Genomic DNA, 26,096 nt, shown 5'->3' with positions numbered 1-26,096 from the left:
GTGTCATTGGGGGTAGGAGTACAGCTGAAGCTTAATCTTCTTTTCTTTTTTCGTGTGTGTTCTTTTTTTTTTTAATTGAAGTATGGTCAGTTTATAATGTGTCAATTTCTGGTGTACAGTGTAATGTTTCAGTTGTACATATACATACATATATTCCTTTTCATATTCTTTTTTCATTTTAGGTTATGACAAGATATTGACTATAGTTCCCTATGCTATACAGCAGAAACTTGTTTGAAGCTTATCTTCTGATTTCACTGTGTAAACTTGCTGGGTAGCATGTTGGTTAACTAGAACCAGCCTCTTGGGTTTAAGTCCCACTTCTGCCACTGGCTGGCTTGGTGACCTTGGGCAAGTCCCTTAGCACCTCTGAGCCTCAGTTCATGCATTGATAAGTGGGGTAATAGTTCTTAATTCATAAGGTGGTTGTGAATTTTACATTAGCTACTATTTTATGCAAATCTGTTAGCACCATACCTATAGTAAACAGTCAAAAATGCAGTTATTCTTCTCATGTAATTAAAAATGGAGAGAGGAACTCAGCTGCTGCCCTTTTCCATCCTTCTCAACTCAATGGTGTGTTTGTAAAGACTTTTATGTATTTTTTCCAACTATTTCACTGTCTGAAAACATCCCAATGAAAGATTCATTAAAGATTCATTTGGCTTAAAAAAAAGTCCAAAAGAAAATATGACTATTAAATCAAATATATTGGAAATAGGTGTCTTTCTTGGCCAAATAACTGTGGTAGTCATCAATAAATGAACTATTACTAAGATGAGCTATTTTCCTCTAACCCTAGGAAACATCTGAGAAAAGGCAGAGGAGGTTCCTACTCCCTCGAAGTTTGCACACTAGCAGGGAAGACAGATAATAAACAGGTGCTGTGAGGACAGGATGATCAGGAAGGCAGTGAGTTTGAGGGCTGAAAGCCAACGGAAGGGCTGGTGAAGAGGAAGCAGCCAGGGGAAACAGCGAGTGCGAGACCTTGTGGTGGGGAGGAAGTCTCTAAACCAAATGGTGACCGACGTGGCTGGAGAGAGGGACAGTGGGGTGTAGGTAGAGATGAGAAATGAGCACTAGCTCTCATGCCAAGGCAGGCTAAATACAGGCCGGGGGAGTCAGGAGGCCATACACTACGCCGTGTGGCAAGCCACTGCCCCTCTTTGAGTAGCCACTGTCTTCTCTGCAAAATCGAGATGATAATACTTTGCAAAGTTGCAAAGATCAAAAGAGATGTTAGTGGAGGCGCTTTGTAAGCGACCGTTTATAGCCTTATTACAAATACAGTACAACCTTAGGAGAAAGAGGTGCAGAGCCCCAGCGGAGCTAGTCGTGCTGGCAGGCGCATGCGCGTTAGGCGGTCGGAGCCAGAGCAGGGGATGAATTCAGGCCCCTCCCGGAACCTCGTCCCCTTTTCGCTTCTCGGTCCCTCCCACTTCCGCGGGCACCCAACTGTGCGTTGCCTGCGTGGTGACGTCAGGCGCGTGCCCCTGTCCGGCAGCCGAGGAGACCCCGCGCAGTGCTGCCAACGCCCCGGCGGAGGAGCTGAGGTGAGTGCGGGGCCCGAGGCTCCCTGCGGGAGTGGATCCCGCACGGTCTTGTCCCCCTTGTGGCGCCCCCCGCCCCCCCTCGTCCGCGGGGACACTCCGTCTCTGGGATCTCGGGAAGCCTGGGAGCGCGGGGCGCGGAGGGGAAGCGCCCGGCTCGCGCGGCGCCGTCCTGGCGAGCGCGGGTCCGGGTTCTGTCGGGGGACGGCGGGGAGGGGGTCGCGGCGGGCAAGGCGGGGGCGCACGTCTGGCGAGAGGTGCGCGGCCGGGGAGCGGGGTGCCGGGCCGAGGGCGCGGCCGGAGCCGGGCTGTCACCGGGCAGCGGCGGAAGGAAGGGGTCACACCCATCCCGCCGCCCGGCTTCCCTTCCCCCCGGCCTCGCGGACCCCTAAGGGCAGGCGACTGGCCGGGGCGCCGTGGGTCGCGGAGTCACTCGCGGGCGCCTGGGGTTTGCGGGGGTGCTGGTGGCCTGGGCTCCCATTCCGGGTCTGGCCTCCGCGTCCCGGCTTCGACTTCCTGCTTCGCCCGGCGCCGCCGCGGACATTTTGCGGCGGACGGGGGGAGGGGAGCGGATTGCGAGCGCGGCGGGGAAGTGGTGGCCGGGGAGTCGGCGGCTTGCAGACCGCCCCGGCCTTTGCCTGCGACGTGCCTCCCTCCGCGGCCCCCTGCCGGACGCCTCGTCCGGCGATGTGGGCCTGGTCCCGGCTTCTCCGGTCTCCTTTATTCCTGCCTTAGGTCGAGTTCCTAATACCATTTCCGTTTGCTTCTCCAACTCTCTCCCTGCCTATTCAGCTGAAGCTTCCCTTTCAGGGAGTTACCTAACCACCTCCCGAAACCATCCCTCTGCCGTTTGCCTAATTCCTCTCCTTAGGAGGAGATTTTCTTTGTTCGTTTGTTTTTTTCCTCCCCTTTAAGTCCAAGAGAAAAGCAGTGTAGAAGATTACGTCATCGCAGTATAAGGGGTGAGAGTTTTTAACTCCTACAAGTCAGGGACTCACCAAATTAAGATAGTATTTTGTAGACTTGGTTGGGTCGTCCAGTGCCATATCCTGCCTGTTCCCAACGTTTCGTATTCAGAGAGGATCTTTTGAAATCCTGGCCATCTTGTATGCCGCTAAGAACCAGGAAGGTTTAAAATCTCAAGATCAGCTTGTGCCAGGGAATAAAGCGTAAGACACCACCTTCTACAGCCACTTGCGTAGGCAGTAACTTTAAAGATCCCTTTGACTGTACTCGAATGAAACAAATTTATTTGTGGAAGCATTTCTTTGGTCCAAAATGACATTCCCAGGCTGTTTAATTTCTCTCTTGACTTACTGATTTAGAGTACGTACCTAAGTCGACTAACGTGCACTTTTTGTGGCAAGGGTTTGGTGAAAAAAGAGAATCAGTTCATTTTACACCTAACCTTTGCTTGCTAGCCACTTCTACTTTTTGTAATTAAAAATGAGTTTTGGATTTTTAACCAAAAAGACTTAAATGAGTAACATTTTCAGCTTGTGGGGATGACAGTATTCATTTTCCAAAATGTTAGGTACATCCTAGATTGTGTATCCTTCATTGACTACAGGGTACAGTAGCACAGAAAAATGTTAGCATTGTAAAGCAAATGAGCTCCAATTGTGTAATGCATTGTTACTAGGATAGTTCATGTTGGAACAAGTACATTCCTATTGTTTTTCATTTGTATGGAGAGAACAGATTGCTTGTTAAGAAACACTTAAACGAAGTGGTAGGTTTAAATCAGCTTTCTGTAGCGTGTAGGTGTTGGTAGATGATTGGATAGGGATGGAGCTTGGATCTTCTGAAATACTGTTGTTTGCCATAATGCACCTCTTTTTAAGAATATAAAAATGGAGCACTTACCCTGCTGCCATATTTCTTGAATCTTCTGTACTTAAGAAGTTTAAATATACATATGTCAATTTTCATCTTCCCTTTTAAAGTATGGCAGAATAGTTTGAATTTACAGTTTTTAGTTTTAGACTGAGGCAAGGAGATAAGAGATTGGTAATTAATTGAGTATTAAAAATGAGCTCTTTCCTAGTAATTTCTTCAAGACCCAAAAGGTAGCACATTCTCTTAAAAATGTTTTCACCCAATACTTGTACTCAGTTAAACTTAATTTTTTGGGAATCTGAGGCAGGTGTTACAGCCTAGGGTAGTCAGGGGCTTAAATGTCAGTGAGATTCATAAAGCCCACCAAAGCCTAAATCTTGATTTTTTTTTATAACTTCAAGATTTGTTTTATTTGGATACTTTCCCCACTTACAATTTTATAGCTTATTAAAGAAGCATTTCTAGTTATTTTTGAAATGTTTACACTAATAAAATGTTTTGATCCGAGAGGTGTTGCATTAGGAAAACTTTGAAGTATAGTTTACTGTGCGTGTCTGGGAGTAGTATTTATAGCCATTCTTGGAAGTAGAAATCAAATTGTACTTTTGTAGATACATTTTAAATGCATTTATTGTTTTGGGGTCTTTTTTGAGAAGACAAGGACTGCTTGATGAGGAACGCTTCAGGCTACAGGGCTTCCTCTGCAGGGGAAGAAGGGGTTAATATTTTGTTAATTTATGTCCCATAAATAGATCTATATATTCTGTATTAAAGGGCTTCATTCCAGGCTTTTGGTATTCAGTATTCTCTTCCAGTATTTCAATATTCAGTTTCCCCCACTAGAATGTAAATCTATGAAGGCAGGGTTTTTGACCTGGTATGGTTACCCCTGTATCCCTAAGCACCCAAAAGAGTGCCAAACCCATGGTGTGTCTCGAGAAATGTTTGTCAAATAAATGAATGTGATGATGTCTGAGGGGTAACAGTGTCTCTTTCTGTATATTCTGTAGACTTGTGTACTGTATTTCCTGAGACTTTTGTGCTTGGTCAGGCATATTCGCATTTGGGCTCATTGAAGTGATGATTGCTAACTCTTGCTTGATCATATCCATCTGTTTAGTCCCATATCTTCTGCAGCTGTGCTATCTGGACAATTAACCATTGCTTAGAAAATCTTTTCTGATGACCAGTTCTTACTTTCCTAAAAATTATTTAGGGTTTAATGTTTGTTTGCTTCCTCTGTTTCTTTGTTTGAAATAGCAGCTGAATTTTGCTACTACTTCCCCTCAACAGTATCAAATTACTGGTCATGTTATGCTTTGTCCTTTACATTTCTACCTTTACTTATTCATCCTTTCAGTCCAAAATATTTTTGCTACAGCAATTTTCATTCCTTGTCATTTCAGCTATGTCTGCCACTGCTGCTATTATAAGTCCTGGATGTCAAAACTCTTCGCTAGTCGCCCCAGGGACATTGATCTCAAACTGCTTATTCCATGAAGTGAAACCCCATTTTTGCCACCAGAATGGTGTTCCATGAAAACAAATTGAGACTTTTTTTTCCTTCAAATATTTAGCTATTTTGCTGAAGTCCAAAACAGTTTCTAAGATAGCAAAAAACTACATATTGTTAAGTAATGGTATTCACTAAGACTCGGTGGTCAGTCACCTGAAAAGAACTCTGTTGCTCATTGTGCTCTTTTTAATGCTTTACACTTTAACACTTGCATCATTTTCTCCAAGAGTAGGCCATTTCTATTTGCTATTTTAATTCTGTTGCTGTGTGTTCTTGAGAGACACTGCTAGTGTACTGATCAAAAGTGTAGACTCTGGAACCAGACTGCTTGGATTCAAATCATGGCTCTGGCACTTATTAGCTCTATGCAATCTGAGAAATGTCTTTGTGACTCCATTTATCTTCTGTAGAGTAGGGCTAGTGATAGTCTCAGCCGCACATTGTTGTTAGGAGAATCGGTTAATCTATGTGAAGTATTTAAGACGATTCACTGGCACGTAAGTGCTCCGTAGGTGTTTGCTTTTATTATTACAACCTCTCTTATACCCTTACCTTTGAGAAGTTACCTGCATTTGTCTCAAACATCAACATTTTAATAACCATCCCTCTCCCAGATTAATCTCATGAAACCATGAAAATTAAAGTGGGATTGTTGTCTGCTTTAAATTTTTATACATTATCTTATCCAGTATCATAGAAGTAAGGGTGCAAGTTCTCAAGTATGCAGTATGTGGTCTGTGGACGAGCAGTATAAACATCACCTTGGAGCTCATTAGAAATCTCAGGCTCCATCCCACTCCTACTGTATCTGAATCTGCATTTTAACGGGATCTCTAAGTGATTTTTATGCATGTTAAAGTTTGAAGCACCCTCTTCAGGACTGCTAGATTTCAGAAAAAGTGTTGAGTGCTTTATTTTTATTTTTTCCCCCTATTTAAGTGTAACTTGGCCTCTTTTAGGCAGTGTATCAGACTTTATTGCAGGGGTTGTAACCTGAAAGTGAATGTGAAACCATATGGCATTTAAAGGAATGAGTTATAGTTTCTTGCCTATTGTCAAGAATTGCCTCTTGTCTGTGCTCATTATCAGGAACTAATGTGTTGTTTAGTTACTAAAGAGTCATTACCCACTTAGTAATAACTAAATAATCTTAAATTCTAGTTTAGAACCGCTTGAACTTGAGTTCAGTGACACATTTGAACTCTGATATTTTATGGAAAAGTAATTGTTATGAAGAGCATATGATTAGGATTATTCACATAATTGTTGGTTATGAAAACAGGTGAAATACAAAGTTGGCATTTGGCTGGTCGAATGTAAAAAATACTTTCTGCTTTTTTTTTTTTTTACTTAAATAAACCATATTGCCAATCTCAAGGGAAATGTTAATAACTAAACTCTAGTCTTATGTAGCTACCATCCTGAAAAAATTATTGCTATTTTAAAAACGATTGAATTTCTTTAATTTTTCTTTTGTCTTACACTGTTTGACGTAGGAGAGATTAACCAGCAATGTCCCTGTGTGATATATGCTCTAGGGCAGTTTCCTGACCCTTTTCAAATCAAGGGAAACAGAAGAATATTGTATGCTACAGTAGAGTAAATGGATAAGGCAGCTCTTGGCTGGCTGGAGGTGCTGTAGCCCCAGGAGAGCTGGGGGATCAATGTCTTAGGCACGTCTGTGTCCCAAGTGGCAATATGAAGCCATCTACTGTCAAATGTTAAGCCACAGCCTTCGTTTTCAGCTAAAAAGATGATCACTTTTTGTTACTACTTGTGAAAACAGAAGAGATTGAGAATAACAGCAAATGAAGAGCAGATGAAACCAGAGGGAGAGATGAGGTAGAATAAAAGAATACTATGTTGATTAGTGTTAAGGAGTATGAGAAGACGATAAATTTTGTAGAAGAAAGTATAAAAAGATTTCAGCTACAGTCCATTTGCTTTGATGGTAGACAATTTAAGGATTTTTGTTTGTTTGCTTTTAAATCTGTTTAAAAGTAGATGAAGAGGAGAGTAGGAAGTGAAAGAATAAATCTTAAAGAATCATTGTGTGGTTTCAAGGATTTTCATTCTAATGCAGCTTCACTATATTTATTTCAGCAGCTGAATGCTGTTTGAGAGGAGCTTAATTTTAGAATCTTCTGAAGTTGAATTAAACCATCTGTATCACTTTATTACTTTTCCAGAAAACCATATTTTTATTGTGAAGTTTAACAGTAAGATTTAATAATAATCTTAGATTTTAAAGTGTAATTTTTCATTTATCAGATAACTAGGAAAGAATGGATAGTTCCTGTGAATGTTAGGGTGTTAGGGGTCTAAATCAATGTCTAATACCCTTATTTGTTTCGGAAAGTATGCAAATAGTGTACATACTACAAATATAAGCTATGAGAATGTTTGAATTATTTTAGGTCTTATTACTTATTTGTTCTGCTCATCATGGAGCCAAAGGGAATGTTAGTTCATCCTAAGAGTTTATAAACCAGTGAAAATGGGAATAAGAGGTAACTTAAATTTTACGAATAATGCATGTGTTGTTTCTTTAGTGTGTTTCAGAATACCTGGAAGATGATTTCATAGGGGTGGATGTCAGATAAATTGTAAACCCTACTTACTATTTCCCCATCTTGGAAATTCATAATGTATAAGTTTATTAAATTTTTTAAGAGTCTGTGATAGTAATCTGTAAGTTCTTTCTAATTTATAATTTGACGTATTTCTTTTGCATTTTCCTGTCATATTTACTGCTGAATCCAATCTTCTCTCCTCATCAAAACCAAAACAAAAACCCACCTCAGGTCCCATCTTTTAGGTTAGTTTTTTTTCCTGGTTGCATGGAAATGATGGTATATTCTCCTAAAAACTTGTCCTTGGTTCTAGTTAAATCAGAGCCAGGAACAGAAAATTTATTTCACTTATCTGTGTTACCAGTTATCCGAGAGAGGTGGAAGAGTGAGGAAAGGCATCATTTTGTGTATCAGGATTGGGGTTAGTGGCTTAGGTTGGGCTGTCTTGGTTCTTTTAAAAAAATTACTATTTTTTGGTAATTGAATAACTTTTCTTCAGGATCAAGATTAATTCATATCTTGGATGTGACATGTTGAAGATACAAAAGTTTGTTTTCTGTTGACACCAAATTCTTTACCTCTGCCTCTTTCAATTGGAGAAATTGGTATTATTTCTGTTCTTGTAAAACATAAATCTGTCTCTCTTGCTTTCAGTCTCTAATATATGAAGATTAGGTGATTCTTTACAAATATTAAAACATTAAAAAAAGAAAAAGGCATAGAAGCAGCTTTTAAAATAGAGCTAATCAGTGGCAAAGATTTTTGTGAAGACCTAAATTCTGGAGCTAATTCTTTGACAATGATGTGATTCCTCAAGTTTATTATACACTTTTATTTTTTGGGGGGCATAACTAAGTTTATTTGTTTATTTATTTTAATGGAGGTACTGGGGATTTAACTTACGATCTTATGCATGCTAAGCATGCAACCACTTGAGCTATACCCTCCCCGCTAGAAGGGTATTTTAATTGTAAAACGGCTGAGTGTAAGATTGGTTACATTAACTATTTCACTCTGATACAGTTGCGTACGCAGTGGGATACACTTTGTAGGGATCCTGCTTTTTCTGGGAAGATACCTTTTTGTGTGTTAGTTTAAAAGTCTTTAGAATTGTGCTTTCCCAAAACAGAATAAAGTTGCTCATGATGATACAAAGTATTTATTCCTGCAAATGATACTGTGTGGCCTTTAAACTTGGTGTTAACTACTTTAACTAGTTCAGGCTGTGGACTTACTTAGGTGTTAGGAATTGGATTCTTACATTACAGAGGATATCAAAAAAAATTTTTTTTTATCCAAATAGTAGTAGATGAGGGTTTAGGTGCTTCAAGGACCCACTAAAGCATATATTTTGAGTGCAAAGCACACTTTTTTTTTCTTTTGACTTACTGCATTTCCAACCAATACTATCTTCACTTGTCAACTCAACAACTCTTTTTGAGTGTGTGCCCTGTGACAGTCACTGGGTATATAGCAGTGAATACAATAGACCAAAACAAATCTCTGGCCCCATGAAACTGACATACTAGTGTGTGAGTTGGAGATAAATGTTTGGCTAAAAATGAAGAAGAGGAGGCAAGGTACAGTGGAGTGCTTCAGGGTTTGGTAGAACTTTAGTTGCAATTTAAATAAGTAGTGGGGAGGAGGGTATGGCTCAAGTGGTAGAATGCATGGTTAGCATGCACAAGGTCCTGGGTTCGTACCTCCTCTAAAAGTAAATAAATAAGTTACCCCCCCCCCCCAAAACAAAGGGTAGTCAGAGGAGTTCTCACAGCAGAATGACATTTGAGCAAAGATTTGTAGGGGATGAGACTGAATGAGTCATCCAGGCAAGAGCATTCTAGGTAGGGGGAACAACTGTGGTCAGCCATAATCAGTGACAAGGACTGTTACGCTTAATTTTTTATGATGTCTTTAAAAATAGACATTAAATAAATTATACTGTAATGCCTCTGGAGCTTAGCTCTCCAAAATATGTTGTATATATATAATTTCCATGGAAACAATTGATAGTCAAAGTAGAAGTTTGTGCTTTGATGGTGTGGCCCTTGATGTCAAAGCGCTTTAAAAGGCAGATTTGTTGCCAACACATACTGGTTGTTTTGTTTTCCAGAGTCTTTGCAACTCTTACCTTTATTGTTTCTGATTCTTTTCTATCTGTTTTAGTGAATAGAAATACGCTGATACTCTGCTGTGCAGCCAAGCTGAAACATCAGCAGTCATGCCAGCTGTACTGCACTGACATAGAATTTGGTGCAAATATTATAGCATCTCTTATTCTTTATCAAATTATTCAAGCACACGGTTGAATGCTTCTGTAGAAATTCACCTCATTAACAACAGATTTTACATCAAAATTGGTAGACTGCTTTGATTCAGAATCTTGGAATCTTTACAAAATAGGTTGTATGAGAATCTCAATGTAGGTACCTCTGCTTCATTAGTTATAACCAAAGTCTAAATGGTCATAGTTTTGTAGTTGACATCTCAGCTGGTTCAAAGAAAGATTCTCAGTTTGTCACTCATTTTACAGTGTGTGTGCTGTCTAGGTAAATATAGTAGCTTGCTTTTTTGCTGCAAATGTATGCTTTTATGTAGGATTTCTGATACAGGCTGGCACATGATTTCATCCTTGACATACCAAATTATTATGTGCTGATTCTGAAAAGTCTATTCTTTTCCATGTTTTCTTACATGAGTGCTTTAAGAACATAATAGCTTGACCTTAAGCTTTCTTCTTCCAACTTCTCCATTTTATCTGTGGTACAAACCTATCCTGTAATTTCCCAAACTAAAAAAAAACTTCTTCATAATTTACCACCTCCTTAAACAAAACCACCTTCCACCCCCAAACTAGTCGGCTGTTACTTCTCTATTGCCATGTTATCTACTACCTAGTGCAAGTCCTTCATTTAAATCTTGGATTTTTTTTTAACATTTTTTATTGATTTATAATCATTTTACAATGTTGTGTCAAATTCCAGTGTTCAGCACAATTTTTCAGTCATACGTGGACATACACACAGTCATTGTCACATTTTTTTTCTCTGTGAGCTACCATAACGTTTTGTGTATATTTCCCTGTGCTATGCAGTATAATCTTGTTTATCTATTCTACAATTTTGAAATCCCAGTCTATCCCTTCCCACCCTCCGCCCCCCTGGCAACCGCAAGTCTGTATTCTCTGTCTATGAGTCTATTTCTGTCCCGTATTTACGCTTTGTTTTTGTTTGTTTGTTTTTTAGATTCCACATATGAGCGATCTCATATGGTATTTTTCTTTCTCTTTCTGGCTTACTTCACTTAGAATGACATTCTCCAGGAGCATCCATATTGCTGCAAATGGCGTTACGTTGTCAGTTTTCATGGCTGATTAGTATTCCATTGTATAAATATACCACATCTTCTTTATCCAGTCACCTGTTGATGGACATTTAGGCTGTTTCCATGTTTTGGCTATTGTAAATAGTGCTGCTATGAACATTGGGGTGCAGGTGTCATCCTGAAGTAGGGTTCCTTCTGGATACAAGCCCAGGAGCGGGATTCCTGGGTCATACGATAAGTCTATTCCTAGTCTTTTGAGGAATCTCCACACTGTTTTCCACAGTGGCTGCACCAAACTGCATTCCCACCAGCAGTGTAGGAAATCTTGGATTATTGAAGTAGTTTCTTAGCTGAGTTCTTTTACTTTATCTGGTTACCTTTGATAGTTCACCTGAATTTAGGTGCAAGAGCGATAGTCCTTAAAAAAAAAAAACACAAAAAACAGAGCTGTTCATTGATCAGAAAGAAATGATAGCCTCCTGTTCCCACACCTATGTTAAATGAAAGGTCCTTGCTTTCAGAGTCTGTGGCTTGGTCCTGTGTGTGTGTGTGTGTGTGTGTGTGTGTGTGGTGTTTCACTTCGCAGGCTGGTACTACTTGTGCCCTTTCTCCTGGTGTTCCATCTAACTGGAGGCTTGTTCTCATTTTTCTAGACCATAGCCGTATTTTATTTTTGAAAATCTATGGCACTTGTAGTTTATAGTGTAATTTTGTAGCAATCAGACTACTACAACTGTGTTAGTGTCTTCTGCTTATAACCAGTGAAATATACTAGGTGACGTATGTCAAGCTGTCTAGCATAGTGTTTGACATAGAGTAGGCATTCAGTAAATTGTTGAAATGTTTCACAGTCGGAGTTTCTGCCTTACCCAATGGTAATGCTGTAATAGGCACTTAAATATCTTGCTGACTTTTATAATACATATAGTTGTTTCTTGGAAGAACAGAAGGCTATTGTAACACATTCTAGGTTCTAACTTGTGTTCTGATGCAGTGAAGATTGGATAAGATCTGTTAGGCGCTTGGTTGTTTCTCTTTAACTGACACACACACCCACTCACCCTTTCACTCCAGCCCAGCAGTTATTCTTTCTGCATTTGTTTTTAACATTGTTTACTATGTAGGTAGTCTTCACAACTGTTTTTAATATGTGTAACATTTCATCCTCTGGTGTATTGTTACTTAATCACTTTCTATCGTAATGTTATAACATTTTATTGTTTGATAAAGTATCTTCATTTTGGATAAATTATTTGAAGTGGAATTGTTTTTTAAAGAGGAATAAAAATGTTTTAATTGTTGAAAGACGTTGGTAAGTTGAGTGACTTACATTATGAAGAATTGGAATTATTGAGATAAATAGTGTGTGAATATTATGGCTTTTAGAACACAAGTGCAGGGTATTAAAAAAAACAACAAACTACCCATGCGCATGAAGGATTTTGGTGAGTTTTGTTTATTAGGACTTGATACCTTTTAGATGAGTTTAGCTGATGGTGGTTTTCTTAATTATTGAGTATGTCTTGGAGTTCTTTTCATTTTAATAGATAAGTTTTAAAAATAAGTACTACATGCATATGGTGAGAACTTAAATACAAAAGAGAATATGGTGAAAAATAAGTCTGCCCATCCCAGACACACCCATATCCTCTTCCCAGAAGCATCACTGTTGTCTAGCAGCTATGTTTTTGTAGATAGTGTCTGTACCTGTAAGTGTCTTTGCAGATAGTCTCTGCATCAGTGAGTATATTTAAAAATCCTCATATGTTGGCATGTTATACACACTGTTCTGCACTTTGCTTTTTAAAAACTCAGTATATTTTGGAGGTCTTCCATGTTGGCACTGTATTGGCACTGTTTTCTTGGGCTGCCATAATAAACTACCATAGACTAGGTGACTTTTAACAACAGAAATTTATTTCCTTACAGTTTTGAAGGCTGGAAGTTTAAAGCTGGAAGTTCAAAGTCAAGGTGTTGGCAGGGTTAGTTTCTTCTGGGAGCCTTTCTCCTTGGTTTATAGATAGCCAACTTCTGGTGTCTTCAGTTGGTCTTCTCTCTTTGTGTGCTAGTCTTCTGATAAAAACCAAGTTACACTGGATTTAGGGCCCACCAATCTGATCTCATTTTACCTTAATTACTTCTTTAAAAACCCTGTTTCTAAATACAGTCAGTTATATTCTGAGGTACTGGGGGTTAGGACTGCAACACATCAATTTGGTGGGGGTGGTGGAGGGACACAGCTTAGTCCTTAACAGGCATTGTAGCACATTCTTTTTAGTATTGCATGATATTCCTTTATATTATAACCTATTACCATTCCCTTGTTGATGTGCGTGTTAAGTAGTCTTCTGTCTTTTGCTCCTGCAAACACGGCACAAGTAAATATCCTTGCACCTACCTCTTTACATACTTGGAGATAAACTTATAAATGGAATTGCCAGGTCAAAGAAAGTACATGCTAAGTTTTGGTAGGTAGTGGCCTAGACATGGAAGCCTTATTTCTTATTGTTTCTTATATTTTTTGAAAGCAAAAATTTGCCTTGAGTATTATGTCCTAAACTAAAACCACATTTTGCTTTCAGGGGTACATGATTGACTTTTACTTTATACCTAGTATAAATACAACCCCCTATAGAAGGTTGCTTAGATAATCAGATTCTGAATTGGCTGCTTATCTGGGTCTCTTTATAATGATAAAAAGCTCATATTTGAGTGTTAGTGCTGTACAGAGGAATGACTCAGTTAATTCTTACAACCTGTGGTGTTAATACTATTTCTGTTTTACAAATGGAGAATCAAAGTCTTGGAAAGAGGTTATTTAAGTAGCTTGCCCAGAGTCAAACAAGAATGGGGATATATGAGCTTAGGGCTACTTAAGTTGAGAGATTCTGTCTGTGCTTGACTACCACTCTATATTGTCTTCTTTGGACATGTTAGAGCCTTGATAAGTATTTGTTGTATGATTAATGTTATTTTATCTCTTAAAGATGGATTACAACCCTTTCTGTAACATTCTGAATCCTCTTGCTACAAATAAGACATTTAAACCGTTCTTTGAGATTAAAGTGAGGTGATTTCAGAAAGGATTGATCAAGTTAGCAAATAACCATGTCAAGTGGAAGCAAAGATTTTTCTCAGTTTTCTCTGGTTTATAGTATTTAGGTGCTTTCGTTTAACGATGGTGGTTCCAGTCTATCATAGGGCTGTTTTGTTTTTTTTGCAAAGTTTAATTGGGGATAAGAATAAGGTGCCATATTAGGTGTTTACTCTGTGCCAGGTGATGTATTAGTTGTTTTAATTATATTATCTCATTTCTCTTTATAGCAGTTATGTGAGTTAGGTGTTACTGTGTAGATGAGAAAATTAAAACATAGAAGTGAAATAACTTACTAGGATCACATACATTGATGTGGAGCTAAGATTGGAACCCATATTTGCCTTTTTAAAAAAAATTTATTTAAAAATTTTATTTTTTGGAAGGTGAGGTAATTCATGTTTGCTTATCTTTAAAAATTCCAAGGGTTTTTCACGTTATTACTTCAGTCAACAAGGTATTTAAAAAAATAAAAAATGTTTTTTTCTCACCCTTAATATATACTCAATAGTGTATTGAGTACCTTGAGAGGGAGATAAAAAGTAGAAGTCTAGTTTTTCTCCCAGAGAGCTTAAAATCTGTTGAAATGAACACAAGCCTACATGAATAAGAACAACATGATTAAGTACTCAGTTGTGTTTTTTATTTGTTCAGTAAGCACCTGCTGTGTCCAGTATTGATCTGTGTTCTGGGAATACAGCAGAGTCCCTGCCTTAACAAAGATTTCCTTTTTTTTTCTGTTTTCCTTTACTGTAATATAACATAAACAGGATAATTACAGATTATGATCATACTATAAAGGAAATTAACAGGATGATATGATAGAAGTAAGGAGGGTGGGGGCTGGATGGTACTCTGGATATTGTGCTTAGGGGAGGATTTTCTGAGGAGGTGATGATTTGAGGTGAGATCTGAAGGATGAGAAGTCAGCAGCTTTAAGAGCAGAGGGATACTTGTCAACTATAAAGACCTGCAGGCAGGACAGCGCCTGGCATATTTGAGGAATATAATGAGATTGTGTAGCTAAAGCATGGGGAGTAAAGGGGATAAGAGTATGAAAAATGAGATTTAAGAGCTAAAGGCCTTCTCATGGGAGTTCAGAGAATTTGGGCAGTTTTTGATAACTGAAATAGTTAGGGAAGGTGTCTTGGATTTTGGGGTAGAATGTTAGGATAGAAATTGGATGAGTTGTAAGGCTAGACATGCAAGGTTTGGAGAGATGTGAATAAAGGCATAGACATTGAAATTAGCACCAAACCATATTGAAAGATTTAAATAGTATCAGGCAATTTGCAATTGATTACATGGGCAGAGTAAGATGCATAGAAATTGGCTGAGACTTTTCCCCAGGTTGTGTAGACCTCAGAGCTGTGGCAAATTCATATTTGAGATTTGGGATAAGTGAAATGCTCTGTCTGTTGTTTTTGGTCTTTTGCGTGATGCTAAGGGGAGGTGTGAGTGTTTTAATATCTTCTTGCCCTTTCTTAATTAAGAGAACAGAATTGTGTTGCCCTTAATTAAGAGATCAGAATGGGAAAATTACATATGAGGATATCAGTATCAGTAATGTTATGAAGGAAGAATATGGGAAACTGGGGGGAATTTTGTTTATTTGCTTATTTTCCGTATATGCCATTTAGGATTGTTGCCCCAAGAGGACACGAACTTTGTTCCAGGCGTGGAGGAATATGACTATGTATAGGACAGTGCTTGACACATATTAGGTGCTTAATAAAGGTTTGAATGAATGAGTAAATCTATAAGTCTTGAATATTTTGAGGGAAATTCTTATTATAATTTCCATTGTCTTCCAATCAAATACTTAATACTCATACATTATTGCATACTCTTCCAATTTTTCCAAATTACTTTGAAATGTTACATTTAAAAATTATAAAGTTTTTATGTTTACTAACTGGATTAAAAATTTTTTTTGATCACAAATATAGCATAAAATGATGGCTTTGGCTAGCATCCCTTAGTTTTTGCCAGTTTGAGGAAGGAAAATTCAACATGGTAGCAAAAATAAGGACTTGTTTTCTCATTGGATCAGACATTTTGGAATGAAGTCATTTTCAGAAATGAAGCTGACACAACAAACTTGTAGCACTACTGAAAACATCTTTTACCACATGGAATCATACTCTTTGATTTTGAGTGCTGCTGTCAGCACTTTTTCCCCTGACAGTTGCTTCATTTTTGTCATCTCAAGGACCAATAGAACCTTAATTTGACACCCACTTCTCTGTTTTTCTCATGTAGGTTGTAATTTCACAGTGTCTTATCAATTTCTTTCACAAGTGGCAGAAAATGGAGGAATGAGTAATTGTGTTAATGAATGCCTGTTTGCCACCCACCACTTTGAGTATATTAATGTATTTAATTGGCAGCTGGAGATTTTAGGGGTTTTGCAACCATTTTGTGGGAGAGAGATACATGAAGAATTTGAGATGTCAAAAGCCCAAAGGTACTTTTGTTCTATGCAACATCTGGAAAGTACATTTAAGGGAGGGGGAAAAAACCCAGTATCTTTTCCAACAATCAAAAGCTGTAGTAGTAGTATCATTTAGATTTTGCCCAAGTCTACTTCTCTGATTTCTTTGACTAGTATTTGGTGAAACATCTACCAGTTTTGCATCTATTCACCAGTCTCACATCAGAAATCAACAAGAGAAAAACACCAACAGGGCTCTCAGACATGTACCATGGAGACTTTGTCCTGTAGCTTTCTATGATGACTTAATTCTAGATGTGAATAAGTGGAACTTAAGAGAAAATAAGGTTACTCACAGCTGTTTAAGGATAGGAGAGAACAAAATAAGGTTTTTTTTTTTTTTTTTAAATTGGCATACAGTCAGTTACAATATATCAGTTTTGGTATACAGCACAGTGTCCCAGTCATGCATATACATACATATATTTGTTTTCGTATCCTTTTTCAGGTTGTTTATTTTTTGAAAAATTAAAAATTTTATTAGCTTTATTGAGAGCAAGTTCATACATTTCTCCCATTTTTATTTTACCACCTTTCTTGATGATAGGATTCTTGCCTTTGCTAATTTCTTCCTGTTAGAATAGACACTTAGAAGATGGAACATAAACAGTTGAAACAACCAGTCAGCTCCAAGGGAACATGTGCTGGTTGGCTTGGGTGAGGAGGAGAAGATGGAAAAAATGTCAGTTATATCAGGAGGATTTTCTTTTTTCTTCTTTAAATGAAAAAATTTTTGAGGTTCTTTTTTCAATTCACTTTTTTTGAAGGGGCAGGGGAGGTAATTAGGTTTGTTTGTTGGTTTATTTATTTTTTATTTATATTTTTTAAGAAAGGTACTGGGAATTGAACCCAGGACCTTGTGCATGCTAAGCATTTAACTACCACTGAACTATACCTTCCCTCTCAGAAGGATTTTCTATAAAGAAAAAATTTGGATAATGAATAAAATATTTAAGACCTGGTGTTCCTACCTGACCTCTACTCTAATAATTATTCTAATAAACTATTTAATTGACACGACTTAAGTTCACAACAAAATCATTCTCTCACAAAGCTCAATCAATTAAGTAAGCAGGGTCGGGGATTTTATTTTACTCTCCTTACAAGCTAACATGTTGTATTGTTTTATGGATGCCAGCAGAAGACATGAGACTCCTGGGTCATAGGCAAAGAATAATTGCTTAAACCACAGTCAGCAGCATTAGATCAGTGTGTTGTGTGGTGCTTTCCCTTACCTCTAAGACTGCCATGTGGGCGATGCAGTGAGTTTGTCTCACAGCTGGGGAACACTGAGCTTGGGGAACGCACTGTTTAGTAGCAAGCAGGAGGCAAGCCTGTTCTTTGTCCCAGAGGGAGACATTACCGTATCCTTCAAGGTTGTTTGCTGCAAACACTACCGTATGTCATGGCCTGGGTAGAGTGGCCAGGGCCTTGGATTCTTAGCATACTTAGCAAGCTGTGTAGGAGCACGAGAGACCCATGGGGGACTGTCTCTCCCAACACAGGGTTGTCTTCTTTTTACTAACTGAAAATCATTTTATAGAATTCCAGTTTTATTTTAAAATTATTTTAAAATTGGAATGCATAAATTTATTATTGAAAACTGAGGTAAATGGCTGATCATACTGACTTTTGGATTTTTTATTAGGGCAAGTAAGGTTGAGCAGTAGCTGAATTGCTTTGACATTTTGAGTGAGTGTCAAAGTTTTCTAAGATTATTTCCTGTTTACTGAGGACTCTGAAGGCAAATTATAAAGTTCAAAAAGAACTGTCTTTATGTGGCTTGTTTTGTATTTGCCTCAAGTCTGAAGAGTTGGGAAAGAATGTCAGGATACATGGGTGTTAACTGTCTGGCATTGGGACAAGTCCTTTGCATTTAGGCCAAAATAGCTGGGAAATGATGGGGTTCAGTTAATTCATTAAGAGGTATTCTAATTCTGAAAAAAATTTCTTATTCTTTATTTTGGTTCTTTTAAGCAATATCGGGTAAACTTAAGTTCTCTTAAATTTTGTTTGAAGCTAAACGTTTATTTCAGGGTTTAAAAACATTCCTTTTACAATGTATTGTTTGGGGGGAGGAAGATAACATGGAGGATTTTTGGTAGGACTACAAACGGTTATATAAATCATTCTTGCTAAAGTGATTGGATTTGATAGGAGAGACAAGTGGTGCTGATTTTATTTATTCTAATCCTGTAACCAGACTAGCTGATACACTGGATTGCTAAGGAAGGCTTGTAAAATTCAGGGTTGTTACTCTCTTGATTTCTAGTGTCTCTTTCCTGTATCCTAAGAATGAAAATGGATTACTTTAGGGGGAAATGTATTTCAAATGAAGAGAGCATTACTTTTAGTGTATTTTGTGTTAGTGTGAATATGGTGTCTTTTTTCTGACATCACTTCTGTCAGTTTCATTCTGACACTAATTCCCAGAGTTAGTTCAGACCCCACAGTTTAAGGGCTCAGTCTCACAACATTGCCTCCACTTTGGCACCAGCTGCAAATGGGGTACCCAGGTTCTCTACCCTTCTGCCTGGCTGACAACAAATTTGGGGCTTGGGGCACAGAGCTTCCATGCCCTCCCTAGGCACGTGCCCTCCAGCACATTGTGTTCAGCAACTTGGAAGCTCTCTAAAATTTAAGCAGTTTTCACAGAGCTCAGTCTCTAGTATCGCACCCCTCCCCTCACTTCCTGAGCTTGGTAGGTAGGGTTGAAAGTTATAACCCTCTCATCTTTCTAATGAGCAGTCCCATCCCAAGGTTATCTAGGGCCCCCATCCTAAGTCATTATTAGGAAAGTGCTCATTATTAATTAAGAAAGATAACTCCTATCATTTAGAGGAATCCCAAGGGTTTTAGGAGCTCTGTGACAGGAAGCTCCTGGACAAAGAGCAAACACTTAGTTTTACAACAGTGAATTACCAAAAATTTGACATGGCTTTCATTCATGCTGTTTACTGTTAATATTTTACATCATTTTATAAGGAATATAATCTGATTGAGAATACACATTTTTTCCAAAAATGCTTATTAACAAATACTTAATCTCAAAAATTTTCATATGCTTTTTGTGTTTCATGCCTAGAATGAACCATGGGGCATGGGAAGATAGGGCAGCTGTATCTGGGAGTGTCCCCTTTCCCCTACAGGTTCTTTCCTCAGGGGTTGGATTGTCTGGTGGAGTTTGACAACCAGCCAATAATAATGATTCTAAAGAAAGAGTTCTATAGTCTCTGTAAATCTAGAGTTCAGGAACCCCAGAAAAAAAACTAAAGGGGCTTTAGTTTTGAGATTCTCAAAGAGATCTCAGATTTGGACCCCCAAAGCATTTAAGAACCTAGTAGACAAGGGTTTTGGTGTGACTGCCTGATGGAGTGATAGGTATTGCAAAGGAATGTAGAAGATCCACCTTATTTCACAGTTTATTTTCCTCATGATTGGTGGAATCATTTTTTATGCCTTAAGTTGCCCAGCACTAATTCTGAGTTCTGGTACAAATGAACTTCATTATTAAAAAGGGATAGTGTCTAGTTATTGGTGGAAAATAATCTTTCTAGCCACTCTGGATAGCAGAATGGTAATTGGTAATACATAACCTCTTTGCTGTTAAGGGATTTGATGTTAACTTCCTATGTTAACTTCCTATTTAAACAAACATGTCTGGCCTAGTTTCCTCCATGTTTTTGAAGCTGGCATTATATATATTGCAAAAGACAAAATCTCTGTCCTGGTCCCCTACTCCCTCTCCATTGTGGGTCATCTGGTGACATTTTAATACATGAAACTATTAATTAATAATACACATCAGATATTTTGCAGAATAATCTTAATAAAATTGGAACTTGATTCTGAAATTACCACCATTGTAATGATAGTTCTAAATTTGACTGCATTTGTTGTAAAGACAAGTGAGTACTATTATAAAAAGAAATTTATGTGCTCCTTTCTTAAGTAGGTTGGAATTGTTACTGTTTTAAAACTTATATTGACTTAAAAGTGTCTTTACTCATTCAAAAGTAGGTGCTAACATTCACTAAACATTCACTGGATGCCAGGCTCTGTTTTAAGTTCTTTACACATATTGTCTTATTTTATTAACTTGCCCTTTGAGGAAGGTATTACTATTTTCATTTTTAGATAAGGGAAAACTGAGTTACAGAGAAGTAAAATAACTTGCCTAATGTCACATAGCTAGAATGGTAGAGCCAGTCTGATTCTTGAACCATGATCTTAACTGGGGACCCACAACTAGTTTTTGATAGACTGCTGTCAGGTCAGGAAGCCTAAGAAATGGAGGACCTGTGGGTATATATATAGAAAGGGGAAGAGCAAACACTATCTTACTAATTCTTTCTTCTTGCTTCCCTTCTCCCCAATAAAAATGAGTGGTTGTCTGCAGGGTGAAGAAACAGGAAATGAACTTAACTCCTGTTTCTCACTTCCTCCTCTGCCTTCCTCTTCCCAGTGCTGGCAACTGTCATAGGTATATACTTGTCACTCCATTTTCAGTGATCATGTTTGTTTTTATTAATGTCACTTCTCAGGAGAAGGTGGTACAGTATAGAGTTTAAAACAGGGGCTCGACAGACTACTTGGGTTCAAATTCCAGTTCTGTCATATACTGGCTCAGTAGCCTTGGCCTAGTTACTTAACTTCACTGAGCCCTGCTTTTCTTACCTCTAAAACGGGGGTAATATAGTACATATCTCATAAGGTTGTTGGGAGGATAAAATGTATGAATATGTGTAATGCATTTAGAAGAGTATGTGGCACATAGTTAAGTGCTATGTAAATGTTTGCCACTATCACCATTATTTGCAAACACTTTTAGGTTGAACTAGTAATTGAAGCACTTCTGAAGTATCTTGGTTCATGATTCTCCATATCCAACTTGAGTTTTTTATTACTAAGTATGTAAAATTTCTGATAGGTACAGATAATTCACAATGATAATTTGGATTCTACTTTAAGAAATTGACTTCTAGGTGATCTAAAATGCCATTAATGTTTACCTTAGTTTATTCTTGTGTTACTGTTTTGTTATCATATAGGACAGTAGTTCTCAAACTTCATTGTGCATTAGAATTAAATAGAGAGTGTTGAGTTCTGATTTATTAGATTTGGGGTGAGGGCCCAGGAATTGGAATTGTTAACAAATTCATTCCAGGTAATTCTGAATCTGGTTGTCCGAGGTGATAGCTGTAGTATTGCTGATTTAAAAGCTGAATTCAAGCATAACAGGAAAAAGAGATTATAAAGGTACTAACAATGTTAAGCCGAATCCTCATTTAAGATGGAGTTGGGGCCAGAAGTGGGAGGTCTCACACCCTTCAGTTGTAGCTCCAACAAGATGAAAAATACCTTTGTATCTCCAACAGGAAGAAGGTAAAATAACTGGCTGTTGGAAACAGACTCATAGACATAACATACAAACTTGTGGTTGCTAGCCAGGAGAGGGGTGGAAAGGGATAGCCTGGGAGTTTGAAATTTGTAGATACTGATAGGTATATATAGAATAGGATAAGCAAGATTATACTGTATAGCACAGGGAAATATATATAAGATCTTGTGGTAGCTCACAGTGAAAAAGAATGCAACAGTGACTATATGGATGGTCATGTATAACTGAAAAATTGTGCTCTACACTGGAAATTGACACAACACTGTAAACTGACTATAACTCAAAAAAAAAAAAAACTGGCTGTTTTATTGTTTCAGGTTAACAGCTATCGGATTTTCATTAATTTGCATGTGGGCAGCGATGATTTATAAACTGAAAAAGCATCTAATTTGCTGTTTAAAGATAGTGGTAGGGTCCATTCTTATATCTAAATTATTTTGTTAACACCTGTTAAGTAACTTGGTTTTAGAGACTGCTTTGTAAATACAGAAATAATGCAGGAAATACAGAAAGAATTAATATAGGAGTCTTCAGTTGAAGAAGAAATATTTGAGTGGATTTCTTGATTTTTGTGTCACTAGCTAAATAGCTGCAAATATATTTAGTTCATTTTAGCTTATGTTTTTGGTAGGGCTGTTTTGTGCGAAGTGTGAAAAATTTTGATTAGGTAACAATCCACCAAAGAGAGAAGAAAGTGAGTTTTGATCCACTGGACAAAAATAGGTGTGGTGGGATTGATTTAACTAGCACACTTGGTAGAGGAATTCATGTATATTGAGTATGTGCTAGAGCCAGGTCCTTTTATATTACTTAGTTTTTATTACTTTGCAAGGTGTTAATATAAACCATGATTGGTTCTATTTATTTACAAATGAGAAAATTTAGGCAAAAAGAGATTAATAAGCTTGCCCAGGTCACTAGCAAGTGCTGAGCAGTGATTAAAACCTAGGACTTTCCTAACTTCAAAGTTAGGAAAATTATAATTATATATTAAGTTTATGTAGTTTGGAAATTCTTTCAGGCTCATTAAGCAGGATACACAAGCAGGGCCTGATTGGCTTGGGGGCTGTTTTTCCTGCTCAGAAAAGAGCAGTTCTAAAAGTTCTCAAAATAGTAATGTTGTTTTGTGATTTAGCCAAACTGTTTGCAGAGCACGTTTCTCTCACACAAGTTCTATTCACTCATTATCTTTCATTGGAAGAGCTTAAAGATCTCCCTCAAAAAATTTGGCATTTAATTGTAGTGATTTTGTTCTTAAGAATGCTGAGATATTTAAAAAAATCACATTCAAAGGATAAAATTTAGTAGCCAATTTGAAATATTATTACCCTGGTCCTAAACTTACATTGTAGACTTCTCTTAATACAAATTGTGTTGTATCTATATGTTTTACTCAATAGTTGGAAGTTTCCTGGTAGGCAGAATGATCTCATCTTTAACATTTTCTTATGCTTGTATCAGAGAGAGAGGTACTACGGTTAAGATTTCTGCTGTATAAAGAACCAGCATCTAAAACTGTTGTTTGTGAATGATCTCCTGAAGACAGTTCATTTTGATGGAATTTCCAAATATACCTATAATATAAAAAATGAGTTCAGCTTGAAACAGATTTAAATTATTCTCTTTTAATACAGTTATTAATGATAGCTTTTCTTTTCTTTGGAATGTTTTAGACCAGCTCTAACCTTCGCCATCACAGCTTGTGATAGTTTTTGATTTAGCCATGTGGCAGTCATATTCATTCATGTCTTTAATCATGGAAACTTTCTGTTTTCAACTTCTTCTTTCTTATTTCCTAGAGAATTCAAGAAATGGTAGTTCTTCCTTATTGGAAGTTTCAAGTTTATAAATGGCCTGATGATTTAAGACTTAAAACCTGACGAGTTTTAAGTCTTAAAAGTGAATAATACCATATATAGAAAGAAGAACAAGGAACGTCGTATTTAGGGGTGACAATTAATTTGATTTTATCTACAGTTAAATTTTAACAGTAGCATTTATCTTAGATGTTTTAAAGACAAAGTCTCATAAGTGGTCAAGTTTATTTGTAAAGTCACTTGATAAATCCAAGTATTTCTATAATTTTATTCTACGATGTTTACTTATATATATTTTTTTTATTGAAGTAGTCAGCTTTTAGTATTGTCAGTTTCTGGTGTACAGCATAATCTTCAGTCATACATGATCATACATATTCGTTTTCATATTCTTTTTCACCATAGGTTAGATTCTAAGATGTTTTTCTCATACATTTATAAACACCTCTAAATTTAGGATGTATTTTAAAATCATTGACTTCTTTGAGTCTGTGAAATACAGTAATTAGGATTTTAGTTCTGCTGCTGTAACAGAGATGTCCAAAATACTAGGGGCTTAATAAAAGAGAAGTTTCTTTCTCATGTAAAAGTCCTGGCAGGCAGTCCAGGACTGGCTCCTCCTGTTGTGTTACTCATCCTTAGCATGTAATTTCTGTCCTATGTTTCACTGTGACTACTTCATCCCCTATTATCATGTCTGCATTACAGCCTAAAGGCCTGGACAGGAGAGACTATTCGCCTTTGCTTTTAAGGCGGCTAGTCATGAAAGTTTCATCCATCGCTTTCACTCCAATTTGTCAGAACTTGGTCACAGTGGTCACATCGAGCTGCAAAAGAATTTGGGAAATGTAATCTTTACTAGGGGCCATATGCTTCAGTAAAATGCTGTTACAAAAGAAGAGAGGAAGAATTGGCAGACTGCTAGCAGTCTCTGCTACAGTGATCAAACCTTACTTTCTGTCCAGTGTTTGTGATTAAACTCTATGTAAAAAAATTGCCCCATAATAATGATCATAGGAAATAGAAGATATAAACTGAACTTGAAATCGATTTTTAGGCAGCTGGAAAATAGACTGTAGGAAGATCAGAACTCTCTTTGCTTACTTTTCTTTTCTTCACTCTGAATTGGAAAGAAATTGTACAGAAAACCTTGTTTTTTAGCAGAATGTTAATCCTGTTTTTCAGAGGTGGACCAAGGAACCATAAGACTGCTATTCCCATTTCCTCTTCTTGCTTTTAAGTAAAAATACTTTTTTTTAAAATTCTATCTCATTTTATTTTATTTTTTTTAATTTAAGTATAGTCAGTTACAGTGTATCAGTTTCTGGTGTACAGCATAATGTTCCAGTCATGCATGTGTATACATACATTCGTTTTCATATTCTTTTTCATTAAAGGTTGTTAGAAGATATTGAATATAGTTCCCTGTGCTATACAGAAGAAGTTTGTTTTTTTACGTTTTTATACATAGTGGTTAGCATATGCAAATCTCAAACTCCCAAATTTATCACTTCTCACCCCCTTCCCCCTGGTAACCATAAGATTGTTTACTATGTAAAAGACATTTTTCGAGAATAATTCTCTAGAGTTAATTTAGTACTCAGTTTAGTGTGATTATTTTGATAAGTAATTTGATTTAGTTTAGGGATCAAGATCCTTAACCTAATGTAAGTATGCTAGTATGAGTAGTTCTTTAGTGCATCACAGGGAAAAGAGAAGGGAAAAGATAAAAAGAGGTTAAATAAAGAGAAATGTAGTCAAGATGGTTGATGAGGAATGGGAGAGTGTGTATTTCCTGTAGTTTACTCACTCTTAATGTATCTAGAGATGTTAATAGACTTTATAAATCACGATTAAGAGCTGTGAAGGTTACTATAAAAGCATATAGGCCTGGCATCCACAGTTAGATGGTTCTATGACATTTTTATGTTTAATAAGGTGCCAGCTCTAGCTAACAAGAAAATGTAACCCTTTCAGGATTATAAGCAAAATAGGACTTTATCTTAAAATATAGGTATACAGAGGGTGGTGTTTCTTTATTTTAGAAAAACTGTTTAAATTTTTTTTATTGTCTCTAAGCTGTCACATATCCCAATTTCATATATTTCAAAATGTAGGGGGGAAATCGCTGGTAACAGGGACTATTTTTATAAATGTTTAAATGTAAAAACAAATATCTCAGAATTGATGAAATATAATAAATTTTTGGTGCATTTGTAATCGATTTCTTCTTAGGATGGAGGACTACAGTAAGAGAAGCTAAAGTAATTGTATCTGTTTTTAAGTCAGAATGCTTTAGAGTGATTTGACTTTTTCATTATAAAAATGTAGGTTTTGGCCTCTTCATGTCATGAATATTGAGTTAGTAACTATGCAGCTTGATGCTAAAACAGCTGCTGAGACCGGGGATCACCCCAATCTTTGTCTAGTTCCTCATGTTGCTCATCTGTTGCGGGAGGCGTGGAAGTGGTGGTGCTCTGCTGCTTAC

General features: G+C 37.3%; 1 protein-coding gene across 1 annotated transcript in view; it reads left to right on the top strand.

The window, feature by feature from the left end:
* Positions 1 to 1,418: 1,418 nt before the first annotated feature.
* CDC42 (cell division cycle 42) overlaps positions 1,419 to 26,096 on the top strand; it is a 44,215-nt gene continuing 19,537 nt past the window's right edge. The window contains exon 1 of the mRNA XM_006196741.4: positions 1,419 to 1,553. The gene's annotated coding sequence lies outside the window, so the exon portion shown is untranslated. The remainder of the gene's footprint in view (positions 1,554 to 26,096) is intronic.

The sequence above is a fragment of the Vicugna pacos genome, chromosome 13, assembly GCF_048564905.1.
Source record: "Vicugna pacos chromosome 13, VicPac4, whole genome shotgun sequence".
In the NCBI taxonomy this organism is placed as follows: domain Eukaryota; kingdom Metazoa; phylum Chordata; class Mammalia; order Artiodactyla; family Camelidae; genus Vicugna; species Vicugna pacos.
Note: the sequence above shows the minus strand (reverse complement) of the source record. Positions and strands in the feature narration are given on the sequence as shown.